The sequence below is a fragment of the Phyllobates terribilis genome, unplaced genomic scaffold (assembly GCF_046119375.1).
Source record: "Phyllobates terribilis strain yellow unplaced genomic scaffold, ASM4611937v1 Scaffold_11__3_contigs__length_659146591, whole genome shotgun sequence".
Lineage (NCBI taxonomy): Eukaryota > Metazoa > Chordata > Amphibia > Anura > Dendrobatidae > Phyllobates > Phyllobates terribilis.
This window is the reverse complement of record NW_027362771.1, coordinates 129,337,685-129,352,345: the sequence shown is the minus strand read 5'-3', so window position 1 is coordinate 129,352,345 and position 14,661 is coordinate 129,337,685. Positions and strand designations below refer to the sequence as shown.

Here is a 14,661-nt window from a genome sequence, read left to right as displayed (position 1 = left end):
GATATGCAAATGTGAAACTTGTCTCCCATACAGCACATCTGGTAAGTCATTGGTCAAATGTAAAGGGAGCTGCCAACAGCAGATCTTGATGATCTATGTGCCCAAGTGCATTCAGCATGGTAGGCATGGCAACCGGAGATCAAATGACAACCTCCAGGTCTACCAGCTACGGTGGCCTGTTAGACCATGCCAGAAGCATGGTCTAAAAGATGTTCTGTCAGTGTAACAATGACAGGTGTAATGCATTACAGTACATGTGCACTGCAGTGATCAGACTAATAAAAGTTAAAGTCACATAGCAGGACTAAGTAAAAAAGTAAAAATTAAAACAAATTCTAAAACTATTTAAAAAAAATCACAAAATAAACAAGCAAACAAATGCAAAAATATTATTCCAATAAATTCAATTCCAATAAATCTATAAAACTGTCACACTATTTAACCCCTACAGTGAACACTGTGAAAAAGTAAATAAAAAATGTAGCAAAAACTATGTTTTATACAGCCGACAAAACAGTGGAATAAAACGCAATCATGAAGTCATATTTAAATAGAAATGGCATCGCTGAAAACATAATCTTCTCCTGCAAAAAACAAGCCCTCAGCACCGTCAGAGGAAAAAATCTATAAGCTATAGCTATCAGAATTTAGCCATGCAAAAACAATAGAATAAAACACAATCAAAAATATTATGTGCCCAAAAGTGGTACCAATAAAAAGTCCAACTCATCTAGCAAAAAACAATCCCTCATGTGATTCTGTCAGCAGAGAAATAAAAAAAGCTATAATTTTCAAAATATGGTGATGCAAAAATACTTTTTAAGTGTGTGATAGTAGCAAAATCTAAAAAACTATATAAATCTAATATTGCTGGATTCCTAATGACCTAAGGAATAAAGACCATCTTATCACTTATACCATAAGGTGAACGGTGTAAAAGATAAATAAATAAAAAATATTATTGAACTTCGGTTGATTTGTTCATTCTGCCTCTCAAAGATAACAATAAGGTTCAGTTCACATTTTTCCTGCCCTCAACGCTGAGCACTTACATCGGGGTTTACATGTAAATCTCTGAAAAACATGATTCAGACAAAAACACTTTTGGAAAATTCACAGTAATAAGGCAGATGGTGACACTTTGCAATCCTGTCTGGCCTGTGAGCCGGCCTTGTCTGTCTTTTTAGGCATGCATCTTTGAAAATATGGACACTGCAGAGCAGAAGCCAGACTTAGTCCAGAGTAGTGTTGAGCGAATTTGTTCGACATTTCAAATTCGGGTTCGTGTTCGGGGTTCCGGCTTGTTCGCGCCAAAAAATTGGCTCCGCCCATGAACATCCCTGATTTGCCAAGCTGTCACGCAGATGTTATCTGCGTGACAGCATGGCAAATCAAGGATATTCTTGAGTGGAGCCTAATTTCCAAAATAAGGTTACTTGATGGTGGTTTCTGCTGTTCTGGCACATAGGGGCTTGACAAATTTAGTCTACATACTATTCTAGAAAAATCTGTGCTCAAAACGTCAAATAGCGCTCCTTCCCTCCTGAGCCCTGCCATTTGGCCAATCAGTACTGTACAGCAACATAAGGGTTATTGCCACGATCAGAAGAAATTGTGGAACAAATTATGGGGCCATTTTTACCTATCTCCCCATGTAAAATCTGGGGCTAAAAGAAAATTTTTGTGCTAAAAATGTAATTATTTTTTTCTTCACTGCCCAATGGTATACATTCTGTGACACACCTGTGCTATCAATATGCTCATTGCACCCCTAGGTGAATTCATTGAGCGTATAGTTTGTACAATGGGGTAACTTGTGGGTGATTTATGCTGTTCTGGAATCTCAAGGGCTCTGCAAATGTTACATGGCACCCACAAATCATTTCAGGCAAATCTGCACTCCAATATGGCGCTTCTTCCATTCTGAGCTTTGCACTGTGACTGAAAAGTAGTTTCTGACCACATATACGGTACTGGCGCACTCATAAGAAATTGCTTAAAAAATTTTGTAGTCCATTTTCTTCTATTAGCCTTTTTGAAAATTAAAAATTTGGGGCTAAGACAATATTTTAGTAGAAAAAATGAAATTTGCATTGCCACAGCCCAATGTTATACAATTCTGTTAATCACATGAGGGTTTAATATGCTCACTACACCCATAAATGAATTCCTTGAGATGTGTAGTTTCCAAAATGCAGTCACTTGTGGGGGGTTTCGGCTGTTTTGGAACCTTCGTGGTTTCCCAATGCGAGACGGTGTCAGGAATCTATTCTAGCAAAAATTGGACTCCAAAAGTCAAATGGTGCTCATTCTTCTGAGCCCTGCCGTGTGCCCAAACAGTAGTTGCCGACCACATATGGGGTATCAGCATACTCAGGAGAAATTGCACAGTAAATTGTGGGGGTGATTTTCTCCTGTTGCCCTTGTGAAATTGAAACATTTTGGGATAAAGCAACATTTTCACGGAGAAAAATATAATATTTCATATTCATGGCACAATATTATAATATTCTGTGAAGTACCAGTGGGTTTAAGATGTTCATCACACCCCTAGATAAATTTCTTGATGGGTGTGATTTCAAAAATGTGGTCACTTTTGGGGGTTTTCTGCTATTTTGGTACCTCGGGGGCTCTCCAAATGTGGCATGGTATCCACAAATTATTCCAGCCAAATTTGCGCTGCAAAAATCAAATAGTGATCCTTCTCTTCTGGCCCCTGTCATGTGCCCAAAGCTTAGATTCTGACCACATATACAGTTGAAACCAGAAGTTTACATACACTATATAAAAAGACACATATGCATGTTTTTTTCAATATCTGCCATGAAATCAGAATAAACCTTTCCCGTTTTAGGTCAATTAGGATTACCATAATTTTTAATATTTGCCAAATGCCATAATAATGAGAGAGAGAGAGAAAGAATGTTTTCAGGCATTTTTTTGACTTACTGCAAAGTGAAAAGTTTACACACACTGAGATTACTATGCCTTTAAACAATTCTGGACTGCTCATATGATGATGTCTTGTGTTTAGAAGCTTCTGATAGGTGTTTTGGTAACATCTGAGTTAATTAGAGACACACCTGTGGATGTATTTTAATGCACACCTGAAACACACTGCTTCTTTGTGTAGCATCACGGGAAAGTCTAAAGAAATCAGCCAAGATATCAGGAAAAGAATTGTGGACTTGCACAAGTCTGGCTCATCCTTGGGTACAATTTCAAGATACCTGAAGATGCCTCGTTCATCTGTACAAACAATTACACGCAAGAACAAACAAGATGGGAATGTCCAGCCATCATATGACTCAGGAATGAGACTGGTTATGTGTCCAAGAGATGAACGTGCTTTGGTCCAAAATGTGCATATCAACCCAAGAACAAAAGCAATAGACCTTGTGAAGATGATGGCAGAAGCTGGTAAGATTGTGTCAATAAACACAGTGAAACGAGTACTGTATCAACATGGGCTGAAAGGCCACTCTGCCAGGAAGAAGCCATTACTCCAAAAGAAACATAAAAAAGCCAGATTAATGTTTGCAAATGCACACAGGAATCAAGACCTTAATTTTTGGAGACATGTCCTGTGGTCTGATGAAACTAAAATTGAACTTTTTGGGCATAATGACTATCGTTACGTTGGGAGGAAAAAGAAAGAAGCTTGGAAGCCTAAAAACTCCATCCCAACTGTGAAACATGAGGGTGGCAGCATCATGTTGTGGGATTGTTTTGCTGCAGGATGGACTGGTGCACTTCACAAAATAGATGGCATCATGAGAAAAGAAGATTATGTGGCAATACTGAAGCAACATCAAAAGACAACAGCCAGGAAGTTAAATCTTGGGCGGAAATGGGTCTTCCAAATGGACAATGACCCGAAGCATACTGCCAAAATGGTAACAAAGTGCTTTAAGGATAACAAAGTCAATGCTTTTGGAGTGGTCATCACAAAGCTCTGATCTCAATCCTATTGAAAATTTATGGGCAAAGCTGAAAAGGCAGGTGTGAGCAAGGCGACCTACAAATCTGGATCAGTTACATCAGTTTTGTCAGGAGGAATGGGCCCAAATTGCGACCAACTATTGTGAGAAGCTTGTGGAAGGACATACCAAATGTTTAACCCAAGTCATTCAGCTTAAGGGCAATGGTACCAAATACTATTGAAATGTATGTAAACTTTTGACTTTGCAGTAAGTAATAAAAATGCCTGAACACATTCCCTCTCTCTCATTATTCTGGCATTTGGCAAATATTAAAAATTATGGTTATCCTAATTGACCTAAATCGGGAAAGGTTTATTCTAATTTCATGTCAGATATTGAGAAAAACATGCATATGTGTCTTTTTATGTAGTGTATGTAAACTTCTGGTTTCAACTGTAGGGTATCAGCATAGTTAGGAGAAACAAGTTTGGGCATCTATTTTTACCCTTCTGAAAAGCATCATGCTGTGTAGGTGGAAGAATGAGGGAACATCATTCTGTATGAAGAAATTTTTGGAGGCATGATACTCTATGGAGGTCATGGAAGGGGTATCATAGTGGGCGAGAACACTAAGGGGCTTCAGTAGGTGCGAAATAAATGTGTAAGTCCAGCAACACATATCCCTCTCGATGTCTTAAAAGTTTGGAGGTATGACCTGTAACTGCACCCAAGTGCCGTGACAAGACTTTTGTAAAGGAGCCCTGTACATAAACCCCTGCTCAGGGCCATTATGAGAAGGCACAGTAGGTGGGGATTTTTATAAGAAGGCACAATGGGAATCATTATCATTATAGGGAAACCACAAGAGTCATTATTATTATTATTATTATTATTATAATGCACCTGGGAGTTTGTATTATTATAAGGAGGTTCATGGTTATTATTATAAAGAATCAAGGGGGATTATTTTTATAAAGAGGCACAGGGCAAATTATTATTATAAAGAGGCACAGGGGGACATTTTTTCTATAGGATGCTGTATAACTGTAAGGAGGCAAGGGGAGCATTATTACTATGAGAAAGTATAGAGGGAACATTATTGCTGTGTGTAGGGGCACAGAGGGGCACTGTTATTGTGTGATGCACAAAAGGAGGGTACTATTACAGATTAGCATTATTACTGTTTAGGGCACTGGTTATAGCACTACATGGTTTGTGTACAGGTGGTTGAATATGAGGAGGGTCCTGGAAAAGCAGGAAGCCAAAGATGTCTCTGTGTTTCATTTTGCAGGGACGAGTTATGGATGGAAGAAGAGGTCATGGCGGTCTGGGCTGAATGAAAAAGAAAAGGCAAAATGAATGACAACAATCAGCAAGAAAGTCACTGGTAAGAACCTGCATGGTATACACATATTGGTCTGCAAAGTAATGCTTTAGGATGGATATTACTATTTACTGTGGAAAAGAGAAGGCTTAGGGGTGATCTTATTACTATGTACAAGTATATGAGGGGACAGTACAAAGACCTTTCTACTGATCTTTTTACTCTGAGGCCAGAGACGGGGACAAGGGGGCATCTTCTACGTCTGGTAGAAAGAAGGTTTAATCATAATCACAGACGCGGATTCTTTACTGTAAGAGCAGTGAGACTATGGAACTCTCTGCCGCATGATGTCGTAATGAGTGATTCACTATTAAAATTTAAGAACGACATGGATGCCTTTCTTGAAAAGTATAATATTACAGGTTATATATACTAGATTCCTTGATAGGGCGTTGATCCAGGGAACTAGTCTGATTGTCGTATGGAGTCGGGAAGGAATTTTTTTCCCCAATGTGGTGCTTAGTGTTTGCCACATGGTTTTTTTTTGCCTTCCTCTGGATCAGCATGTTAGGCTAGGGGTTGAACTAGATGGACTTAGTCTTCCTTCAACCTTAAAAACTATGTTACTATGGTCACTGTATGGTGGTAATGCCAGTCTTAGTTCAGAGGTTTTAGTTCAAAAAGCACTCTCATCTATATATTTTTTTAATTAAATATGTGTATGGTGTTTTGTGTGAGTATATTAATATACTCGACTACCACCACTTTCTCTGAGATCCAGCGCTATTCTGCTATGTTTCTCAGTGATGTTACTGCAATTCCAACAAGCCTGCTAACTCTATCCGTGACCCAGAAGTAGCTTTTACAAAGTAAGCCAATGGAGCCCCGTTCTGATGCTCCTTAGACTTTCATCGTAAAAGTCACCTCCAGGTCACACATAAGAGGGAGCCGGCTCGTTGGAATTACGGTAACATCACTGAGAAGCGAAGCAGAACAGCTGTGAATCCCAGCGAAGGCGATGATATGGGAGTATATTAATACACTCACACACCACAACATTCATATACACACACATTTAATAAAAATTGGGAGAGCTTATTTATAATCCCTTCACAAACTTTGACGTAAGTTTACGTCATGAAGATCATGACACTGGGAGCTCGGAGCTCGGTGTAAATGATAGCTGAGCTCAAGCTGTCACGGCCAGGAACTGTGCATGCACCACCCTGGGCCATTTAACCCAGTAACCCGGGTCTGCCAGTTACAGTAGCCTTTTTAGAGCATGCCAAGAGCATTGTCTAAAATGCGTTCTCTCACTGTCCCACTGACTTGTATAATGTATTGCAGGGCTGGTGCATTGCAATGCATTATACCAGCGATCAGAGTAATAAAAGTTAAACTACCATAAGTACTAAGTAGAAAAGTAAATAAAAGTTTTAAAAAATTGTAAAAATATAAAAAAAAATCACAAAATAAATACAAAAAAATCTATATATGATACCAATAAATATTTATGCAAAAACAAAAATATATATAAAAAAAAGTACACATATTTGGTGTCGTCGCATCGGGAACGACCTGATCTATAAAACTGTCGCCTGAGTTAACCCCTTCAGTGAACACCCTAAAAAAAAAGTGGCAAAACATCATCTTGTCCCACAAAAAAACAGGCTCTTAGAATATAGCTATGCAAAAACAATTATTTTTTCTATAAAATAGTTTTTATTATGTAAAAGTGGCACAATATTTTAAAAAAATTATATAGTCATGCCCGAAAGTGTTGGCACCCTTGAAATTGTTCCAGTAAATGAAGTATTTCTCCCAGAAAATTATTGCAATGACACATGTTTAGGAAAAGTGTCTTGTGGACAGATGAGACCAAGATAGAGCTTAATGGTAAAGCACATCATTCTACTGTTTACCAAAAACTAAATGAGGCTTACAAAAAAAAGAACACATAACCTGCTGTCAAATATGGTGGAGGTTCAAAGATGTTTTGGTGTTGTTTTGCTGCCTCTGGCACTCGGTGCCTTGACTGTATGCAAGGCATTTTGAAATCTGAAGATTACTAAAGGATTTTGGGTCACAATGTAATGCCTAGTGTCAGAAAGCTGGGTTTGCATCCTAGGTCATGGGTCTTCCAGCAGGACAATGACCCAAAACATACTTCAAGAAGCACCCAGAAATAGATGAAAAACTATGTGCTGGAGAGTTCTGAAGTGGCCAGCATTGAGTTCAGATCTAAATTCCATTGAACACCTGTGGACAGATCTTAAAATTGCTGTTGGCAGAAGGCACCATTCAAATATGAGAGACGTGGAACAGCTTGCAAAAGAAGGGTGGTCCAAAACTTCAGATGATAGGTTTAAGAAGCGTTTTGATGTTATAGGAAGCAATTGATTGTAGTTATTTTTCCAATGGGTGTGGAACCAAATATAAAGTTGACGGTGCCATCAATTTTGTCCTGCCAATTTTTGGGGTTTTGTGTGAAATGATGCCCAATTTGAATTTTTTCTCAGTTTTTTTGTGTTGTTCCAATATACACAAAGGAAATAAACATGTGCATAACAAAACGTGTAATTGCAATAATTTTCTATGAAAAATACTTCAATTTCTGGAAAAATTTCAAGGGTGCCAACACTTTCAGCCATGAATGTAAATTTGGTAATTGTACTGACCTGAAGAATAAAGCTGTCTTATCAATTTTACCACACGGTGAACAACAGAAAACAAAAAACAATCCCTGAAGTGTTGGTTTTTGTTCCTTCTGCTTCCAAAAATTTGGAATAGAAAGCAATCAAAAAATGTTATGTCCTCGACAATGGTACCAATAAAAACGTCAACTCGTCCCACAAGACCCCCACATGATTCTGTCAGCAGAAATATAGAAAAATTTGCAAAAAAAAGTGTGGCTTTAGTGTGCGATAGCCAACAATAAAAAAAACTTTATACAGTGGGTATGGAAAGTATTCAGACCCCTTTAAATTTTTCACTCTTTGTTTCATTGCAGCCATTTTGTAAATTCTAAAAAGTTCATTTTTTTCTTATTGAAGTATACTCTGCACCCTATCTTGACTGAAAAAACCCCCAGAAATGTAGAAATTTTTGCAAATTTATTAAAAAAGAAAAACTGAAATATCACGTGGTCATAAATATTCAGACCCTTTGCTCTGACACTCATATTTAAGTCACATGCTGTTCATTTCCTTGTGATCCTTCTTGAGATGGTTCTACTCCTTCATTGGAGTCCAGCTGTGTTTAATTAAACTGATAGGACTTGATTTGGAAAGGCACACACCTGTCTATATAAGACCTCACAGCTCACAGTGCTTGTCAGACCAAATGAGAATCATGAGCTCAAAGGAACTGCCCAAGGAGCTCAGAGACAGAATTGTGACAGAATTGTGACAAGGCACAGATCTGGCCAAGGTTACAAAAGAATTTCTGCATTACTCAAGGTTCCTAAGAGCACAATGGCCTCCATAATTCTTAAATGGAAGAAGTTTGGGACCACCAGATGCCTTCCTAGACCTGGCCGTCCAGCCAAACTGAGCAATCGTGGGAGAAGAGCCTTGATGAGAGAGGTAAAGAAGAACTCCAAGATCACTGTGGCTGAGCTCCAGAGATGCAGTAGGGAGATGGGAGAAAGTTCCACAAAGTCAACTATCACTGCAGCCCTCCACCAGTCAGACCTTTATGGCAGAGTGGCCCGACGGAAGCCTCTCCTCAGTGCAAGACATACAATACAGGCCAAAAGTTTGGACACACCTTCTCATTTAAAGATTTTTCTGTATTTTCATGACTATGAAAATTGTACATACACACTGAATGTATCAAAACTATGAATTAACACATGTGGAATTATATACTTAACAAGAAAGTGTGAAACAACTGAAAATTTGTCTTATATTCTAGGTTCTTCAAAAGGTTCTTCACCTTTTGCTTTGTAAACAATAAATATAACACATTTTTGATCTGCTTGTGATCTGGGGTTTCCGTGTAAATCTCTGAAATACGTGATTTAGATGGAACCCCTGGCAGAAGATTCTCAGTAAAGAGGCAGATGGAGGCACTGTGGATGCTGTCTGGCCTATGATCAAGCGGTGTCTGTCTTTTTAAGTGCGCATAAAAGCGCGGTCAGGCTCAGTTTTGTGCACCTCTGAAAAAAAGGACAATGCTAAACAGAGGCCTGACAGAGTTCAGAGTATGTTTGCTGCTGCATTATAATGAATGGCTCCCTCTGGGATTTCATCTGAATCACGTCATTCGGAGATTTAGATGAAAACCCTAATGTGAGTGCTCAGTGTAGAGCACAGGACAAATGTGATGTAAAATGTTCCTAATAAAAGTTTAAACTTAAACGACTAAAAAAGCAAGCCCCTACTTAGGTCCTTCATCTGTCAATGGAAATATAGGGGCTTTCATGTTGCTGGTAGCATAAAGGCTCTCTAAAAGCTCTATTGCTCCTCATAACCCAAAAGAAATCTAGCGAATTCTGCACTCCCAAATCCAAATACTCCCTTCCTTTCTGGGTCCCACAGTATGCCTAAACCACTTTTAACATGCACATGTTTAGCATTCCTGTAGCGATGCGAGCCCGCTTAATTTATGGGGTCCATATCGCCAGAAGCACGAGCTTGGCACAATGGCAGATTTGAAATTTTCACTCATCAACATCCACTGCTGCTCGTTTCTGGAAAGCACCCATTGAGTCAAAATTGACACTACACCAAAAAGATAAATTCCCAGAGGGGTGTAATTTACAAAATTGGGTCACTTGAGCGGGGATACTGCTCTTCTGGCAATTAGGGGCTCTGTATATGGAGTCTGCAAACTATTCTATGATAATTTGCTCTCCAAGAGTCAAATAGCGCTCCGTCCCTCCCGAGTCAAGCCGTGTGGCTAAGCAGTACTGTATAGCCACAAGTGGGGGTATTATGACGTTCATCAAAAATTGTGTTAAAAATTTTTTGTGCCATTTTTCCCATTTCATGGTGCGAAAATGTAAAATCTGGGGCTAAATCTACATTTTTGTGGTAAAAATGTAATTATTTTTTCTTCACTGCCCAATGGAATAAAATTCTGTGTGGTGTCAATATAATCACTGCACCTTTATATTAATTCATTGAGAAGTGTAGTTTGTTAAAAGGAGTTACTTATGAAGGGGGTCTGCTGTTCTGGTACCTCAGGGGCTTTTCCAGTGGGTCATGGCATCAGCAAACAATAACAGCAAAATGTGCACTACAATATGGCGCTCCTTCCCTTCTGAGCTTTCCACTGTGCCTGAAAAGTAGTTACTGATGACATGTGGGGTATTGGCGCAACAAACTTAAAATTGCACAACAAACTATGAGGTCCATTTTTTCCTATTAACCCTTATAAAAATTTAAAACTTGGGGCCAAAGCATTTTAGTGGAAAAAAATGTAATTTTCCATTGACTCAGCCCAATGTTATATAATTCTATGAATCAACTGAGGGTTAAAAATGCTCACTTACACCCCTAGATGAATTCCTCAAGAGGTGTAATTATAAAATGGGGTCACTTGCGGGGTCACTCGTGGGGGTATCTGCTGTTTTGGAACGTCAAGGGGCTCTTCAAATATAATGTGGCATCCGCAATCTATTCCAGCCAAAATTGCATTTTCCATGACGTGGGATATCGGCGTACTCAAGAAAAATTGCTCAACAAATTTTGTGGCCCATATTCTCCTGTTACCCTTGTGAAAAGGAACAATTTTGGGCTAAAATAACATTTTTGTGGGAAAAAATTTTTTTTTCATTTTCATGGCTCAACATTATAAAATTCTGTGAAGCACCTGTGAGTTCAGGGAGCTCACTACTTAAGGGGTGTAGTTTTCAAAATGGGGTCACTTGTGGGGAATTTCCACTGTTTAGGCACATCAATGGCTCTGCAAACATGACATGGCGTCCACTATAGATTCCAGCCAATTTTGTGCTCCAAAAGTCAAATGGTGTTCCTTCCATTCCAAACCCTGCCGTGCACCCAATCAGTAGTTTTCCACCACATATGGGGTATCAGTGTGCTTTGGAAAAATTAAACAACAAATTGTATGGTCCATTTTCTCCTGTTACCCTTATGAAAATGAAAAATTTGGGGCTAAAGCAATATTTTTGTTGGAAAAATTAAGAGTTTTTATTTTCATGGCTCAACATTATAAAATTCTGTGAAGCACCTGTGGGTTCAAGGTGATCCCCACATCTAGATAAATTTCTTGAGGAGTGTAGTTTCCAAATATCGACCAAAATTTACCACTAACATGAAGTACAATATGTCACGAAAAACAATCTCAGAATCACTGGGATGTGTTAAAGCGTTCCAGAGTTATTACCACATAAAGTGACAGTGGTCAGATTTGGAAAATGAGGCTCAGTCATTAACATACAAAGTGGCTCAGTCCTTTAGGGCTAAATTGTTTGTTATAGAAAATATGGCTTCATTATAAATGGTAGTTATGCTAGTGTGAACGTCTAACAACTCCAAAAATGTTCAAAAAACATGTATAAATAGAATTTTCTCTCCTGTTTCTGAAGTGACAGCACAGATGTCACAGTCTTGAATCTGATACTATAATTCTATTATGTTCTGGCCTATTAAACTAGTTGAATGTACTTCTGTCAGATTTGACCCAGGTCATACAAAGTGATAAAAAGAGAAAGGAACTCACCTCCGCACCGTCCAGCCCTATGCATCCAGTATCATAAGTGATCTCTGTGCTCCAGCAGAAGAAGTTTAGAGCTCATCCTGGTACAGCGTGACTTCTGCTCAACAAATGTGGCCGGCAGTTCCGCCTCACTACTTGCATTTAATTAGACAAAGATTTTTCTGTGCTACTCCCCCTAAATAAATGTTGTTTTTTTCTCTTCTCTTATGGATTATAATTTCACGCCCACAGTCAGCTATTTCTTATATACCCCAATTTGTGCTGCCCATTCTTTCCCTTTGCTTTTGTGAAAGTCAAGGGAGCTCTCCATGGCAACAACGAGGCAGCAACCTCTCCGACACCGTCAGGCTGGAAGTGGGAGTCCTTGTAGACTTCACATGAGAGGGGGACAATTACTTCCAAAAACAAACTACAAAGTGATTACATCTGCAGAAGCTCATTTTAATAACATTAGCTGTCACCGGCTTTTAGAATGAATGCTGTAATATAGCAAAATAAACATTTTGGAATTTGGAATTTGTCACTGGGATGAAAAAGTAATGCTATATTATTTTCCCATAAGAGATTACAATAAGAGTTATAGTTAAGTAGACAGAAATAATAATTTGTATATAAGCTATTAACAGCCAATCACAATGCAGCATTCATTTTTCCAGAGCAGTTTATGAAATGAAAGCCAGGCTGTACTTTTTAAATTGACTCTATAAGGCTACGTTCCTATGATGAGCTTTTGGGACATTTTTGACACTGTAGAATTTCTGTACCATTTCTGCACTTATTATTTAAATTAGGTAACTTGCCTTTTTTCATTGTGTCTTTGTGTGCAGCTTTTAACATGTGTTTATGACTCGCCCCCTGGGCTGTGGGGTACCCGGAACCGAGCTTTAGTGCGATGATGGGGGTAGTAGTGGCAACCCGATCCCGTGGCTCAGGGCGGTCAGACCAAATGCTGTGGCAGTCTATTTGTAGGGTTTTGAATGTCTGACTACGCCACCCGTGGATTGCGGTCAGGGATGACCGCCGCTGCAAGGCAGACCGCTGAGGCTGGTGTTGGTGTGCAGCAGCGGGATAGGACAACTCCCCACGGGAAGAGTATAGCCTCAGGGCAGGTAATAGGATGCTGGGGGTGATGGTGCAGGCGCAGCATAAATAACACAGAGTCCAATGATGCAGTCCAGGGTTTTACTCACAGTTGTTATCCATGTCATTTCTGTCAGCAATGACTGCCCAAGCCGTGCTGCGTCCACCAGGTGAGGGGCTCGGTCAACCCCCAGACAATTCAGGAGTATGGCACAGGACCCCCTTCTGTCCTTTCTCTGGCCTCTCGTGCCCCATCAGTGACCAAACTTCTGTCCAGCTGCCGCGGATCTTTGCGGGCAAACGTTGGCTCCCGTTTCCCGCTATCCTATATGGTGCCTTCCTAGCAGGTTTGGCGGGGGGTCGAACCAATAGATGATCACGACCTCCGGTTCTTGGCTGAGGGATAATTTACCTCCTCCAACTTGGGAATCCGGTACCCTTCCACGACCTGACCCTTCACCCGATATAACGCGGGTTTGCAACGGTTGCTGTCCGTTCTGCTCTCCATCTTAGGGTCCCTTCTGCCTCCTTGTTTCTGGAGCCTTTCTACTCCTCTCTCTCTCCTCTTTCCTTCTTTCTCCTTCTCTTCTTCTCCTCTCTGACCCCGGCCTTTTCTCTAGGCTTGCCTTCTGAGCAGAGCTCCTACAGAGCCTCTGCTCCCTGTCACCTCTCTACTGTACTGAACTGACCCGACTGAACACTGACTAAAGATGGCTCCCACCTTTTATCTGCCTCTGTGCATGAACTCAGGTGACCAGCACCCAATGAGCTCCTTCCTATGCTCCAGAAACCGTCCCCTCTGCTCCTACATCACTGGGTTCTGTCCCCCCTCCCCACTCCAGCCAGGGACATGGTCAGTTGTGCCTGCATATATATAAATGGGAGCACCGTCGAGCTGTCCCCTGGAAATGGGGTGAGTGTGTGTATGCAGCTAACTGAGCCCTGGTCCACACTCCATCCTTACCTGGGAGTGAAATATTACACCTCTGGTTGAGGTGCAATACCCCTGTAGCAACCGAACCCTCGGGGCGCTACATTTATATCTAGTTTTTGATGCTGCGTTGTCTCTTGTTGGTATGTCATGCTTTATATAAAGCTGCTTTGTTTTGGATACTTTCTGGTATTTGGCTGTGACAAAACTTTATTGATATATAGCACTTAGGTGCGGATTACTTGTATTTTTGATGCATTTCTGCAGTGGAACCACACTAAAAACACAAGTGCAATTTTTACCTGTGGAATTTCCGCAGCTAATGCAAATTTGTGGAGAATTTCTGCACAGAAACTCAGCATACCGCAAGAGAAATTGACAGGCAGCGGATTTGAAACACGCACCGCATGTCATGACACTGCATTAAAAAGAAGCACAGTGGAGTGAGATTTCTATAAATGTCATCCACTTTGCTGGAACTGTAAGTCGTTAAAAAATACTTACAGGCAAATGTGAAATTGGTATTAAGTACCCCAACAGATAAGACAAAAGTCAGCCAAACCCACGAATATCGACAGGTACAGCCATTAGTCTACTGTGTATGGGAGCCAAGGACAAATTATTTTACTGATAATTAACTTCTTTACCCCCCAGCGTGGTTTGCACATTAATGACCAGGCCAATTTTAACAATTCTGGCCACTGTCACTTTATGGGGTA

At 40.1% G+C, this 14,661-nt stretch overlaps 1 protein-coding gene across 1 annotated transcript in view; it reads right to left on the bottom strand.

Annotated features, from left to right (window-relative positions):
- The window catches only part of PTPRQ (protein tyrosine phosphatase receptor type Q), an 814,679-nt gene extending 802,521 nt beyond the window's left edge, over window positions 1–12,158 (bottom strand). Inside the window, exon 1 of the mRNA XM_073651596.1 lies at window positions 11,935–12,158. The gene's annotated coding sequence lies outside the window, so the exon portion shown is untranslated. The remainder of the gene's footprint in view (window positions 1–11,934) is intronic.
- Between the last annotated feature and the right edge of the window lie 2,503 nt (window positions 12,159–14,661).